Source organism: Octodon degus, unplaced genomic scaffold, assembly GCF_000260255.1.
Source record: "Octodon degus isolate 3935 unplaced genomic scaffold, OctDeg1.0 scaffold00158, whole genome shotgun sequence".
NCBI lineage: Eukaryota > Metazoa > Chordata > Mammalia > Rodentia > Octodontidae > Octodon > Octodon degus.
In genome coordinates this window covers 4,152,423-4,163,481 of record NW_004524734.1, presented here as the reverse complement: position 1 = coordinate 4,163,481, position 11,059 = coordinate 4,152,423, and the positions used below count along the sequence as shown (strand labels likewise).

At 41.4% G+C, this 11,059-nt stretch overlaps 1 protein-coding gene across 3 annotated transcripts in view; it reads right to left on the bottom strand.

The window, feature by feature from the left end:
• Positions 1 to 11,059, bottom strand: part of Nsun7 (NOP2/Sun RNA methyltransferase family member 7) — an 89,516-nt gene that overhangs the window by 76,720 nt on the left and 1,737 nt on the right. The window lies entirely within an intron of this gene.

Genomic DNA, 11,059 nt, shown 5'->3' with positions numbered 1-11,059 from the left:
TTTAAGTTTAATAGTGAAAGACTGGTTAATGATAACAATGCAATGTAAAACCTTCAGAAGGAAAGGAGAATGTTTTGTGGACCACTTTTTTGTGTGTGGCAATTTTAAAGTTATTAGTTTTTAAAATCAATACTTTTTAATGGAAACAACTTGACCAAAAATCTGTCACAGAATTTTGAGACCCATTAAAACAGTTTAATGAGGAAAAAAAGAAGCTATCAGCTGTTGTTACTTCCAGAGAAGGAAAAACTCTCTTAATTTGAAAGCAACAGGCCAAAGTAGAACATAGATTCCTGAAGGTTTGGGTGTGTTCAGAGAAACAAAGCTCAATCGTAGCAATTTAAGGGCAGCACCATTAGAAACAACATTCTGAGATTCAGAAGTCAAAAACACAGCATCAAGTAAGGAAGATCTGAGTCATCTAAGACACAAGAGGAAATGAGCAGTCAGGAGAGTTATCCTAACCCTTGATCATCCTTTGTAGTCTTAGAAGAAGCCAAGGTTGTCATAATCAACTACTTGTAATATATTACACCAGTATGATGCTTGCCAGATTGATCACTTGAGCACAACATTCATGATTCCCCCTGCACGTCTTTTAGCTATTTTAATATATGGTCATTTAAACTATTATTTGTCACCATTTATAGTGGACCATTGACCTACGGACTCAATCCATTTGCCAGGGCTGATAACTTAAGTTGGTTGTAAGTCAAGACTTTTTCCCATAAGAAATAATGGAAATACCCATAATGTATTCTGAACCTCCCGAAGCACCCCTTAACTTTTTCATAATAAAAGGGGGGTTTATAAGGTGCATAATATACCTGAAATAGCATTAATTTTTCTTAATGTGTTCACTAAAAAGTTATAAAATGTGTGTCGCTTGCCAGAAACAACTATTTCACACTGTGCTCACCATTCAAGTTGACATCGTTGGTTTGCAGGAAGGGAGGATGAAGTGGATGGTGCTTATTGTTTGGAAGGAGAGTCTTCTTCTTTCAGAACACCAGGAATCTAGCTCTCTGGTGTCTGTCCTCTCCTTGGGAGAATCTACAGCCCACTAGGACCTGCTTCTGGTTCACTATATCTCAATCTTTTCAGAACTGAAAACTGGTGTAAGGTTGTCTGTTTCTCTCTTTTCTTTAACACTGACTGCTCTGTAGTACGAGATGACACCATCATTACGCAGATACACGCAATGCTTGGCTTTCTGTCTAGGTGGGCCTTCTCTACAAATGTTTGTGGCCCTGTCCATTTTTTCAGGATTTCCTTATTTCAGAAGAACTTTGTTGCGATGCTTGTTGATACTGTCCCTCCTCTTCAGAAAGCTCCTCTGCTGCCATTGTCTGTTGCTGAGCCTGAAGTGCCTGAAGTTCCTCTGAAGGCAGTTTCTCTGAATGTCCCCCCACCAGTTCTTCAATGTCACCACTGTCTACATTCAAGTCTATGCTCTCTGCTCTAGTGATGGTGTCATTAATCTCAGGATCAGTGGAAGACTCAGGCTCTTCTACACTACCTTCAAAGTCTCTCCTGTGCAATTTTAGGCCACACTATCTTCCACGCAGATCTCAGTGTCCTTAGGGAGACATTGCCTAGGCTTAATTATCCCACATGGGTAAGGACATTGTAATGTTCTTTCCAGATCTTGCTAAGGGTTAAATCAGTATCTGAGAACATCTGGAAGCATTTCAGGAACAGTTCCTTGGTGTACAGCTTCTTAAAGTTGTATTAAAGCCTGCTGGACCATAGGCTACAGTAGAGTAGTTGTATTAGGTGGAATAAACTCAACTGAAGTTATGGGAATTCTTCAGCCAATTCTTCCTAATCTCATTGTCCATCATGAGGAAAGCCTTGATTGGTAAACCTTTGTCTTCTAGATAGTCCTTGGAACAAAAGCCTCCCTGATCCATTCAAGAAAACATGCTTGTTACCCAGACTTGCATTAGATCTCCACAAGACCCCTAGCCTGTTCTTCATGATGTTATGTTTTCCAAACACTCAAGGGGTCTCAGAGTGATAAACCAAGAGAGGCTTTATCTCGAGGCCACCACTCACATTGGCACATAGCAATGTTAAAATTTTTAGGCTTAAATTATGACCAAAGTCTTGAGTTGTGACCCAAATGCCAGTCACACATATAGTTATGAATGAAGATTTGCACTGCCAGAAAAGCATAGGTAAGTTTACATGAGCATCAGTCCGGGCCCAGATGCACGTGCTGGTAGATATAATTTCACTCAGGGCTTTATATAATTGCTACAATTATTGCTACCAGTATGCCCCCCCCAAAAAAAAAAGCTGGAAAGGAAGCCAAGGAAGGAAAGGAAAGGAAAGGAAAGGAAAGGAAAGGAAAGGAAAGGAAAGGAAAGGAAAGGAAAGGAAAGGAAAGGAAAGCAATCACAACTGAAAGAAGGAAAATGTGGGGAAATATGAGAGTTGTGTTTGGGTGACCAACCTCGCTAATATGGAGAGCATACATCCTGAAAATCTGACAGAGTAAAATTTGGTCTGTAATTTGTGAAAAAGCTCAGGCTAAATGCAGATCTTGTAAAGAATAAAAAATTGGGATTCAACTGTCCTTCACGAGCTTGTGGTCTGGCATTTGCTTCTCTTACTGGGTAATGCATGTTCTCCTGGGCATTTTCTTCCAGAAAAGGTTGAAAACTTGATGAGGACAAAAGCCATTTGTCTGTGTCAGCATTTTGAAGTGATGTAAGTAATTTGCAGGTGCTCTCTTATCAGGACTGGCTGCATTCCCATGCCTAGCTACGCTGCAGACCCCACTTCTTGCTTTAAAATTGTGAAACCCTCCCTAACTGGCACAAAATGTTTCACCATTGTCACTCAGTGGGTTATCTTTTAGGAGATCTGCATTTAGACCCTGAGCTTTTTCACAAATGAACAGACCCAGGCTGTCACCTGCCATTCGTTTAGCTACACTAAGAATAGCCTTTCTACCTCATCTAACACCATTGATCATGATTTACTAATTTCAGTAGCAGAAATTAGTAAATTTTCTCTGTCAGATTGTCAGGATGGATGCTCTCCATGTTAGTGAGGTTGGTCACCCAAACACAACTCTCATATTTTCCCACATTTTCCTTCTTTCAATTATGATTGCTTTCTTTACTTTCCCTTCCTTGGCTTCTTTTCTAGCTTTTTAGTGGCCATTACTGATAGCAGTAATTGCAGCAATTATATAAAGTCCTGAATGAAATCACATCCACAAATGTGCGTCTGGGCTCCGATGCTTACGTAAGCTTACCTATGCTTTTCTGGCAGTGCAGAAATTTGTTTATAACTATACATGTGGCTGGTATTTGGGTCATAACTCAAGACTTTGGTTGTAAGTTAAACCTAAAATTCTGGTGATAGTCCAAGTTGTTCATATGTGAGACCAGTCATAACTCAGAGACCCACTGTATACTTGTTATGGTTTAGATCTAGGTGCTATGACAAAGCTTGTGGGACCCAGAGGTGGACCTTTGGGGAAGTGACTGGATCGTGGATGTATGATACTAGATTAGTCTACTGATGGCTTTACAGCTGGGTGTTGGGAGATTCAGCCTGGTGGGAAGAGGAGGGTTGCTACAGGTGTGACCCGGACTGCTTATTCCTCCTTTTCCCCTGCTTCCTGCCTATCTTACCTGGAGCAGTTTCTCTGCCAGCCCCCTCTGCCATCCCACCCTGCCTTGGAGCTAGTCAATGATTGATGGAAAGGTCTTCAAACAACCAAAGTAAACTTTTTTTTTTTTTTATAGTTACAGTTGTCAGGTATTGTATCTTGGTAATGAAAAAGTAACTAAGACAACATTATTTATGTAATGTTTCATTTTAAAGAAGATTTACTGTTTACTTAAAAAGAAAACTCAAAGCGGCAAATCAGCGTCATTTTCTGTACAGGAAATGAACCACAACAAAAACGAACAATAGCATTAAATTCTAGTTAGAGAAGGGTGTGCCAAGCCTCATGAGGGTAGCTACACTTTGCTGAAGGAGATGGGTCATGGTAGAAGAGTGTTAAACTGAACACAAGACATTTTCCTTGTCAGAGGATTGACAGAACATCCACTAAAGCCACAGTCTGTGTGACTAACTGTCATTTGATGCTGGGTCTATACACCCCTTCCTGGCACCCGCCAGCTCTTCAATGCTGCTGGCCCTACCACTTGAAAACAGCGCCCATAGAGATTTGAGTTCAGTAGTTACAGGAACAGTGATTTCCTTGAAGCAAGAGAGAAAAAACACAATAAGAAAGACAGGAAACTCAAAACAATTAAAAATAAACAGCAAGAAAGAAAGAAAACCTGAGGTCACAGATGACTGCAGCTCATTCACATGACCCAGAAGCATGGGCATTTTGAAAGTAGAGCCAGAAGTTCTGGTTTTTGGTCCTAACATTGTCAGCAGCTAGTTACATAACGCCAGTAAATCTCTTCATTCTTTATGGTTATTTATGTTCAAGCCTATAATTTATTTACTAGAAAAGTGCACAAAAGAGAAGGGTTGGCAGCCAATAGGGAGAAGTCAAAGAGATCAAGAAAAGGGAAATGAGTTCTTTAGGTTGCTGAGCAACGGTGAGGCCTTGGTTAGCTCAGGCAAAGCGTAACTAAAAATTCCACAGGTGTAGATGGCCTGACATGGGGAGAAAGCCCTCTCCTTGTTTCAGCCTAGATTGAAGAAGCAGGAAGTAATAAAGAGAATAAAAAACGGTGTTGAAGCTATGGGAGCACATGGATTCATAAATTCATGTCTAGGGGTTGGCCAAATAGCTCAGTGGATTAAAGTGCCTGCAAGCAAGCACAGGGGCTGGGGGTTTGATCCCTGGGCCTGCTGTGCCAGCCCCCCCAACCCGCTCGGGGTGCACTGAGACAGTGATTGAGACTGGGTGTGGGGGCACACGCCTGTAATCGCAGCACTTGGGAGTCTGTAAACAGGAGAATCACTGAGTCTGATCTAGTAATGAGACCTGAACACCCTGTAGACCCTTCCCTAAAATACAGAAAGAAAAAAACATAAATTCATGTCTAATGCCAGGCTTGATGCCCAGCTAAAAAAATGGTGCCAATTAAAATGTCCTCGTGGGTTAAGGTATGCAGCTCCTTGTGGCATCGCATTGCTCTCAGTTTTTATTTTAATGAAAATTTTGTGATTTTTTTGTACTGCTGTAGACAAATAAAACTAACTTGTATGTCTCAGTGTTTACTGATGACTGCACAGACTTTGAGAAGCTTCGTAAAGTATTTTCCTCTGAGAAGAAGCAAGAATGGCTTTTCATCTTCTGTACGCATCTCCCCTCCACATTGCCCATGCCACTGTCAGGGATGAGAGCAACATGGTCTGTGGGGTGTTGCTCTGGAAGCTGGAGGTGGGCTGTAGGGACAGTGCGAGGTGAAGACCAACCAGAGGGCCTGCAGACATGGCATAAGGTCAGTGAGGTGAGGTTTCCTGTCCTGTGTGCTCAACACCTGGCTTTCCATACAACTTTTTTCTCCCTTATTCTGGGCCTTGTCTTGCAGTGTATTCTCATTGTTTTAATAACTACTCTTCCTTAGGACATGGACTGAAGAAGCTCAGATACAGGGAAATGATAAGAAGCCAGAGGTTCAACAAGGGCTGAAGATATCTGAGGAGAATAGAAGAAACAAAAGTTAAGAGACATTTCAGAGACAAAGTTCCTGTGGGGTAGATGGTGACAGGATCTTATAGTTCCTGAGGGGATGGATGGTGAGAGGATCGAGAGGTAAAGATGAGAAAGAAAGCTGAGGTCAGGTGGAGCCCTCCTTCCAGATGTGAGGAAAAGGACTGCTCAATCACTGTAGAGGTTTTCTTTGTACATATGGCAAGTTGATGTCACATGACACCCCTTTTGCCTAGCAACCCATTGCATGGATTCTCTCAGGACTTGGTGTTCTCTGACTAAAGCAGCCTGTTCTTGTGGCCTGCCTCAGGTGCTCCTTATTCTCAGACTGGCCTTACCTCACTCCTGCATATGTGATCAATCTCCACCTTCAGTGACTCCCTGAACAGAGTCCTGAGAGAGAACACTATACTCTGCTCTAAGTTGCAAAGATAGTAGAGTATTGATAAAGTTCAATGAATTCAAGAGCCAAAGTATTTTCTGTAAGGATGGATATTGACATTATCATCAAATATCTTCTCAAGCCATTTCTGAGGATTATTTAATTTATTTATCTATTTTTAGTTTTTTTGAGACAGGATCTCATTATGTAATTCATGCTGGTCTGAACTTGCTGTCACTATATATCCCAGGCTGGCCTCAAATTTAAGGTAATAATTCCTTCCTCAGCCTCCCTGGTGCTGGGATTACAAGCATGCACCACCACCTTTGGCTGGCACATTTTGATATATTGCTTCTGGGAAGGAACTTCACAATTTTGTACTCAATAAAAGGTAACTTTATTTATTCCAAAAATAAAGTTAGACACAAGGGTCAGTGTTAATTGTGTGATCATTACAAAATGTTACCTTATGTCTCTAGAGACAAATGTCATCTTAAAGCCTCCTTTATCTGTAGTAGTACAGCCATGTGCGCTCTTTTGGTTAATGTTTGAATGGTTTTGATTTCCCAGTCTTTTACTTTCAATCTACACAAGCCTCTGAATTTACAGTCTATCTCCTGTACCCAGTTTTATAATTCATTTTATCAAATTCTGCCTTTTAACTTTTTTTTTTTTGTACTGGGTATCAAACTCATGATAGTATGCTTGCCAGGCAGGCACTTATCCCACTGAGCTATCTCCCAGCCCTAACTTCTGCCTTTTAATTGGAGTATTTAACCCATTTACATGTAAGATGTACTCATACATCACTTAATGGTGAATATATTCTTTTTTAATGAATTTATTTGTTCTTGGAACACAGCTTCTTTCAGTAAAATGAGAAATAATATGGATGTAAAATGATAGTGGTCTCTGTGTAGGATGGTGAATATATTCTGAGAAATATATTGTTAGGCAATTTTATCATTGTGCTAAGGAAGCTAACTCCTGCAAACTAAGATAGCTCTGACATCACTTGGTATAATCCTGCAAGACCACCATCACATTCGCAATCCATCACTGACAAAAGTGTCGTCACAAGATGTATGATTAAGTACAAATTAGGTACAATTTAGACCTACCATTCATTTTGAAGTTTGTGTTTGTCAGTTTCTGATGGTGGTCGCATAAGTTACATCACCAAGTGATGTCAGAGCTATCTTAGTTTGTGGACGTTCACTTTATTTATTTATTTTTTTGGAAGGTCACTTTATGATATTTGCACCATGATGAAATTGTGCAATTCTCAGAATATGTTTACCACCTTACATCTTTGTTCTTCTGTGCCACTATTTCTGCCTTCTTTCATTTTTGATATTTTCTAGAGCATCATTTTAATTCTTTGTTGTTTCTTTACTATATTTTAAAAATACATTCTATAGCATTTTCCCTAAAAATTACAATTAATTTAAAACAACATATTTTAGAGTAATACCGACAAATTTAATAATATACAAACATCTTTCCAATATAGTTCCATCCCCTTTTTGCTAGTTTGTGTGTTATTGTCAGACAAGTTACGTCTTTATAAGCCTAGTAACATAGTTTTTAAGCTACTTCTTTGTATCTTATCTTTTAAATCATGTAGAAGGATTCTGTTACTGTACATGTCTTTTACATTCTGATCATGTGGTGCCTTTACCAGTGTTCTTTATTTCTTCATGTGCACTTCATGTCCACTCGCTGTCATTTCATTTCAATCTGAAGGACTCTCTTCCATGTCTCTACTAAGGCAGGTTTACTAGCAACCCGTTCTCTGGTTTTTATCTGTAAATTTCTTAATTTTGCCTTCATTTTTCCAAGGCCGCTTTTCTGAGTATGGAGTTCATGGTTACATTCCTTTTGAGCAGCCTGAATATGCCATCGTATGGTCTCTCGGTCTACATGCTTAGATGAGAAGTCAGCTGTCACACTTATCCAGGATGACTTGTAAATACAAGTGCCTTTGTCACTTGGGCTTCTGATCCCATCGATTAGGTGGCTCATAAACAACAAACACTTATTTCTCATAATTCTGAAGGATGGAAACTCCAGAATCAAGGTACCAGTAGTGTGCTGTAAGGCCTGATTTTTGATGTATACATGTTTCTCTTGCTGTATCCTCACATGGTGGCAGGGTGGGCAGCTCTCAGGAGCCTCTTTTTGTAAGGGCCGTCCTCCTCCCATTACCAAGAACTCTGTCCTCACAAGTAGATCATCTCCCAGGGTTCCACTTCCAAACACTGTGACATTACACACTCTGTAACAGAGAGCTTTACCACAACGTGCCTCGGAGTGTGTTAGGGTTTGTGCCTAGATGCCCCCCAAAGCCTCACACGATCATTTGGAACTCAAATGACGTGGCTGATTCTCGGGTATGTGATGTGAGATTAAGGAGGTGATGCTGAGAGTGGTTCATGGTGTATGGCAGGACTAAGGTTGCCCCACCCTTGTAATCCTTCTGCCTCAGTCTCTCAAGAGTGCTGGATTTGTAGGTGTGCACCACTGTGTTCAGCTTAGCTTTTAAAAAACATATTAAGCACCTGCAAGCAGGTGCAGAAGCCAGGAGTTCAATCCCCAGGTCTGCCATGCCGGCCCTGCCCCTGGGGCGCGCTGAGACAGCAGTTGAGACTGGGCATGATGGTGCGCGCCTGTAATCCCAGCTCTTCAGAGGCTGTAAACAGGGGGATCACTATAAGTCCAATCTAGTAGTGAGACCCTGAACACCCTGTAGACCTTTCCATAAAAAGTATTTATTTTTTACTTTTATTTTTAATCCTGGAGGTTGAACCTAGGTCTTTATGCATGGGAAGCAGAAACCTTACCACTGAGATATACCACCAGGCCAGATTATTTAGAATACCTTTTTTAAAATATTAAACCTTTATCAAATTTAGTGAAGGTTTATTGAGCACGTGTTATCATGATGACAAAGAGAAGACATAATTCCTGGCCTTTGGGAACTGGCAGTTGCAAGAAGGGCAGAAATTATAACAGGCTATAGTGATACAGCCCTGCAGACACAAAACCCCAGGCCAGATTTGGGTGAAGGAGCGGTTCATTTCGAAAAGATCACCTGAAGGAGTGGCCAGCTCTCCAGGGAAGTTTGCAGCCAGATCATGGTAACTGGGGTAGGGAATGCACAGAACCGCTTAGGCCCTCACCCTCACCCTTCTCAGATCTGACAAAGTAGCCTCCTCTGGCTGGTCCAAGCTCATGTCCTGCAAGAGAGGAGCTGCCCTCTGGATGCAGGACATGCGTGTGACTGAGTGTGCTTTCTGGAGCAGTTCATGTGTCCGTGTGTGAGAGCTGAAGGGAAACAGTGCTGCGCCAGAGCAGCTCAGCCTGTTGGGTTGCAGCACAGGAAAGCTGTTGTTGTAGGGTCACCTTTCTCGCCCCGTCTTTCTGATCTTTAATAAGAGTTTTTAAAAATTAAAAGCAAACTAAAGATGAAAATACTATAAGTCTGTATCAGTTAGGGTTTTACTGGAGAAACAGATAGATGTAACACAAGAAACAGATACAACATAAGATGCATAAATGTATAAGAAATTATAAGATTGGCTTGCAGCGGGCAGCCACAGCGTCTGATGAGGAAACCAGCAGAGGTCGTCTGCACGCCGGAGACTGAAGGATTCAGTATAAGGTCTAGAGCTCACTGCAGTTGCAGAACCCTGTATCACAAGGCCGATGGGTCTTTGACAGAAGGCAGACGAGTCTGTGAGGGGAGGCTGACAAGAATCTAAGACGGAGGCCTAAGAGTCTGCACTAGAAACCAGGAGAGGACATCCAAGCTGACTGCAAAGACTGCAGCTCCTCCAGGAAGTGGCACACTATCCTTCCTCAGTTCTTTTTTAATATCCCTTTAGTGCTGAGTCACTTTCGGGTGGGTCCTCCCTGCCCTAGAAAGGGACCTCCACTCCCTAGGGCATGGAATTGCTGAGCCCATTTAGGCTTGTAACTTCTCAAGTTCACACAATGTATCAATTACTGCAATCCACCACAACTTGGTAGCTAGCTATATTTTTTAAACCAGTGTCAAGACAAAGATGTGTATAACTGCACCTAATATGTTGTAACATCCTGTGTGCAAATGGAAACACGCTAATTTTCTTACCAAAATAGGTGAATTTTTTTCCTTTGATGTCTATGTTTAATCATTTTATAACTTTAACATTTACATAGGTTTAATAATCCTTAAGAACTGGTATTAAATCTACCAGTATTATAATAGAACCATATAGGGATGAAATAGCACATTTATAATATTTTTTGTAGCTGCTCGTGTGGTCATAGCTAGTATTTAGAACTATCTTTTTTTTACTACCCAATTTGTACTTTTTTGGCCTTTAGCAAGTATCTCAGCAGGTCTTGGCTTTTCCCCTGGTAGAGTGATCCATACCTTTGTTTTTGAAGGCTCTGGACCATTTGTCACTGTATTAGATTATTGTAGTTTTTATTTTCTTTAATAACAGGGCATGGTAATATTAAGAGGTACCCTGGCTTAGTTACTTTTTACTCGTTGCTGAGACAAATACCCTACACTCAAAATGAAGGAAGGAAAGGTTTATTTAGCTCACAGTTACTGGAGGGTTCAGTCCATATTCCGCTGGCTCCAAGGCAAACAACAGCAGTTCATGCGGCAGAGAACAATGAGAGCAGAGGAGGAGCAGCAGCTGCAGCCGCGTCCATCAAGCCTCTCTCTTCCTCCTGAGCTGACTGCGAGGACCAGTGCTCCACAGTGAAGATCAGAGCTCCAAAGTAGCCCACCTGCCAAGATCAAGCTCCTCTGAAGACTGGGACTTCACCACGGAAGCAGGGCGGGGCAGCAGGAAACCAGGCAGGGGGCAGGAAGCCTTTCTCAATTCCTGGGCACTGCCCACCCCCAGGATGCCGGAGCTGATTCAGCCAAGTTGACACAATGTACCAACACATACCCCAAAGGATTTCTTGTACTCTATGTACATTTTTTTCTCTATCGTGGAGTAATAAATTTTTGATAGTCTGGGTCAATC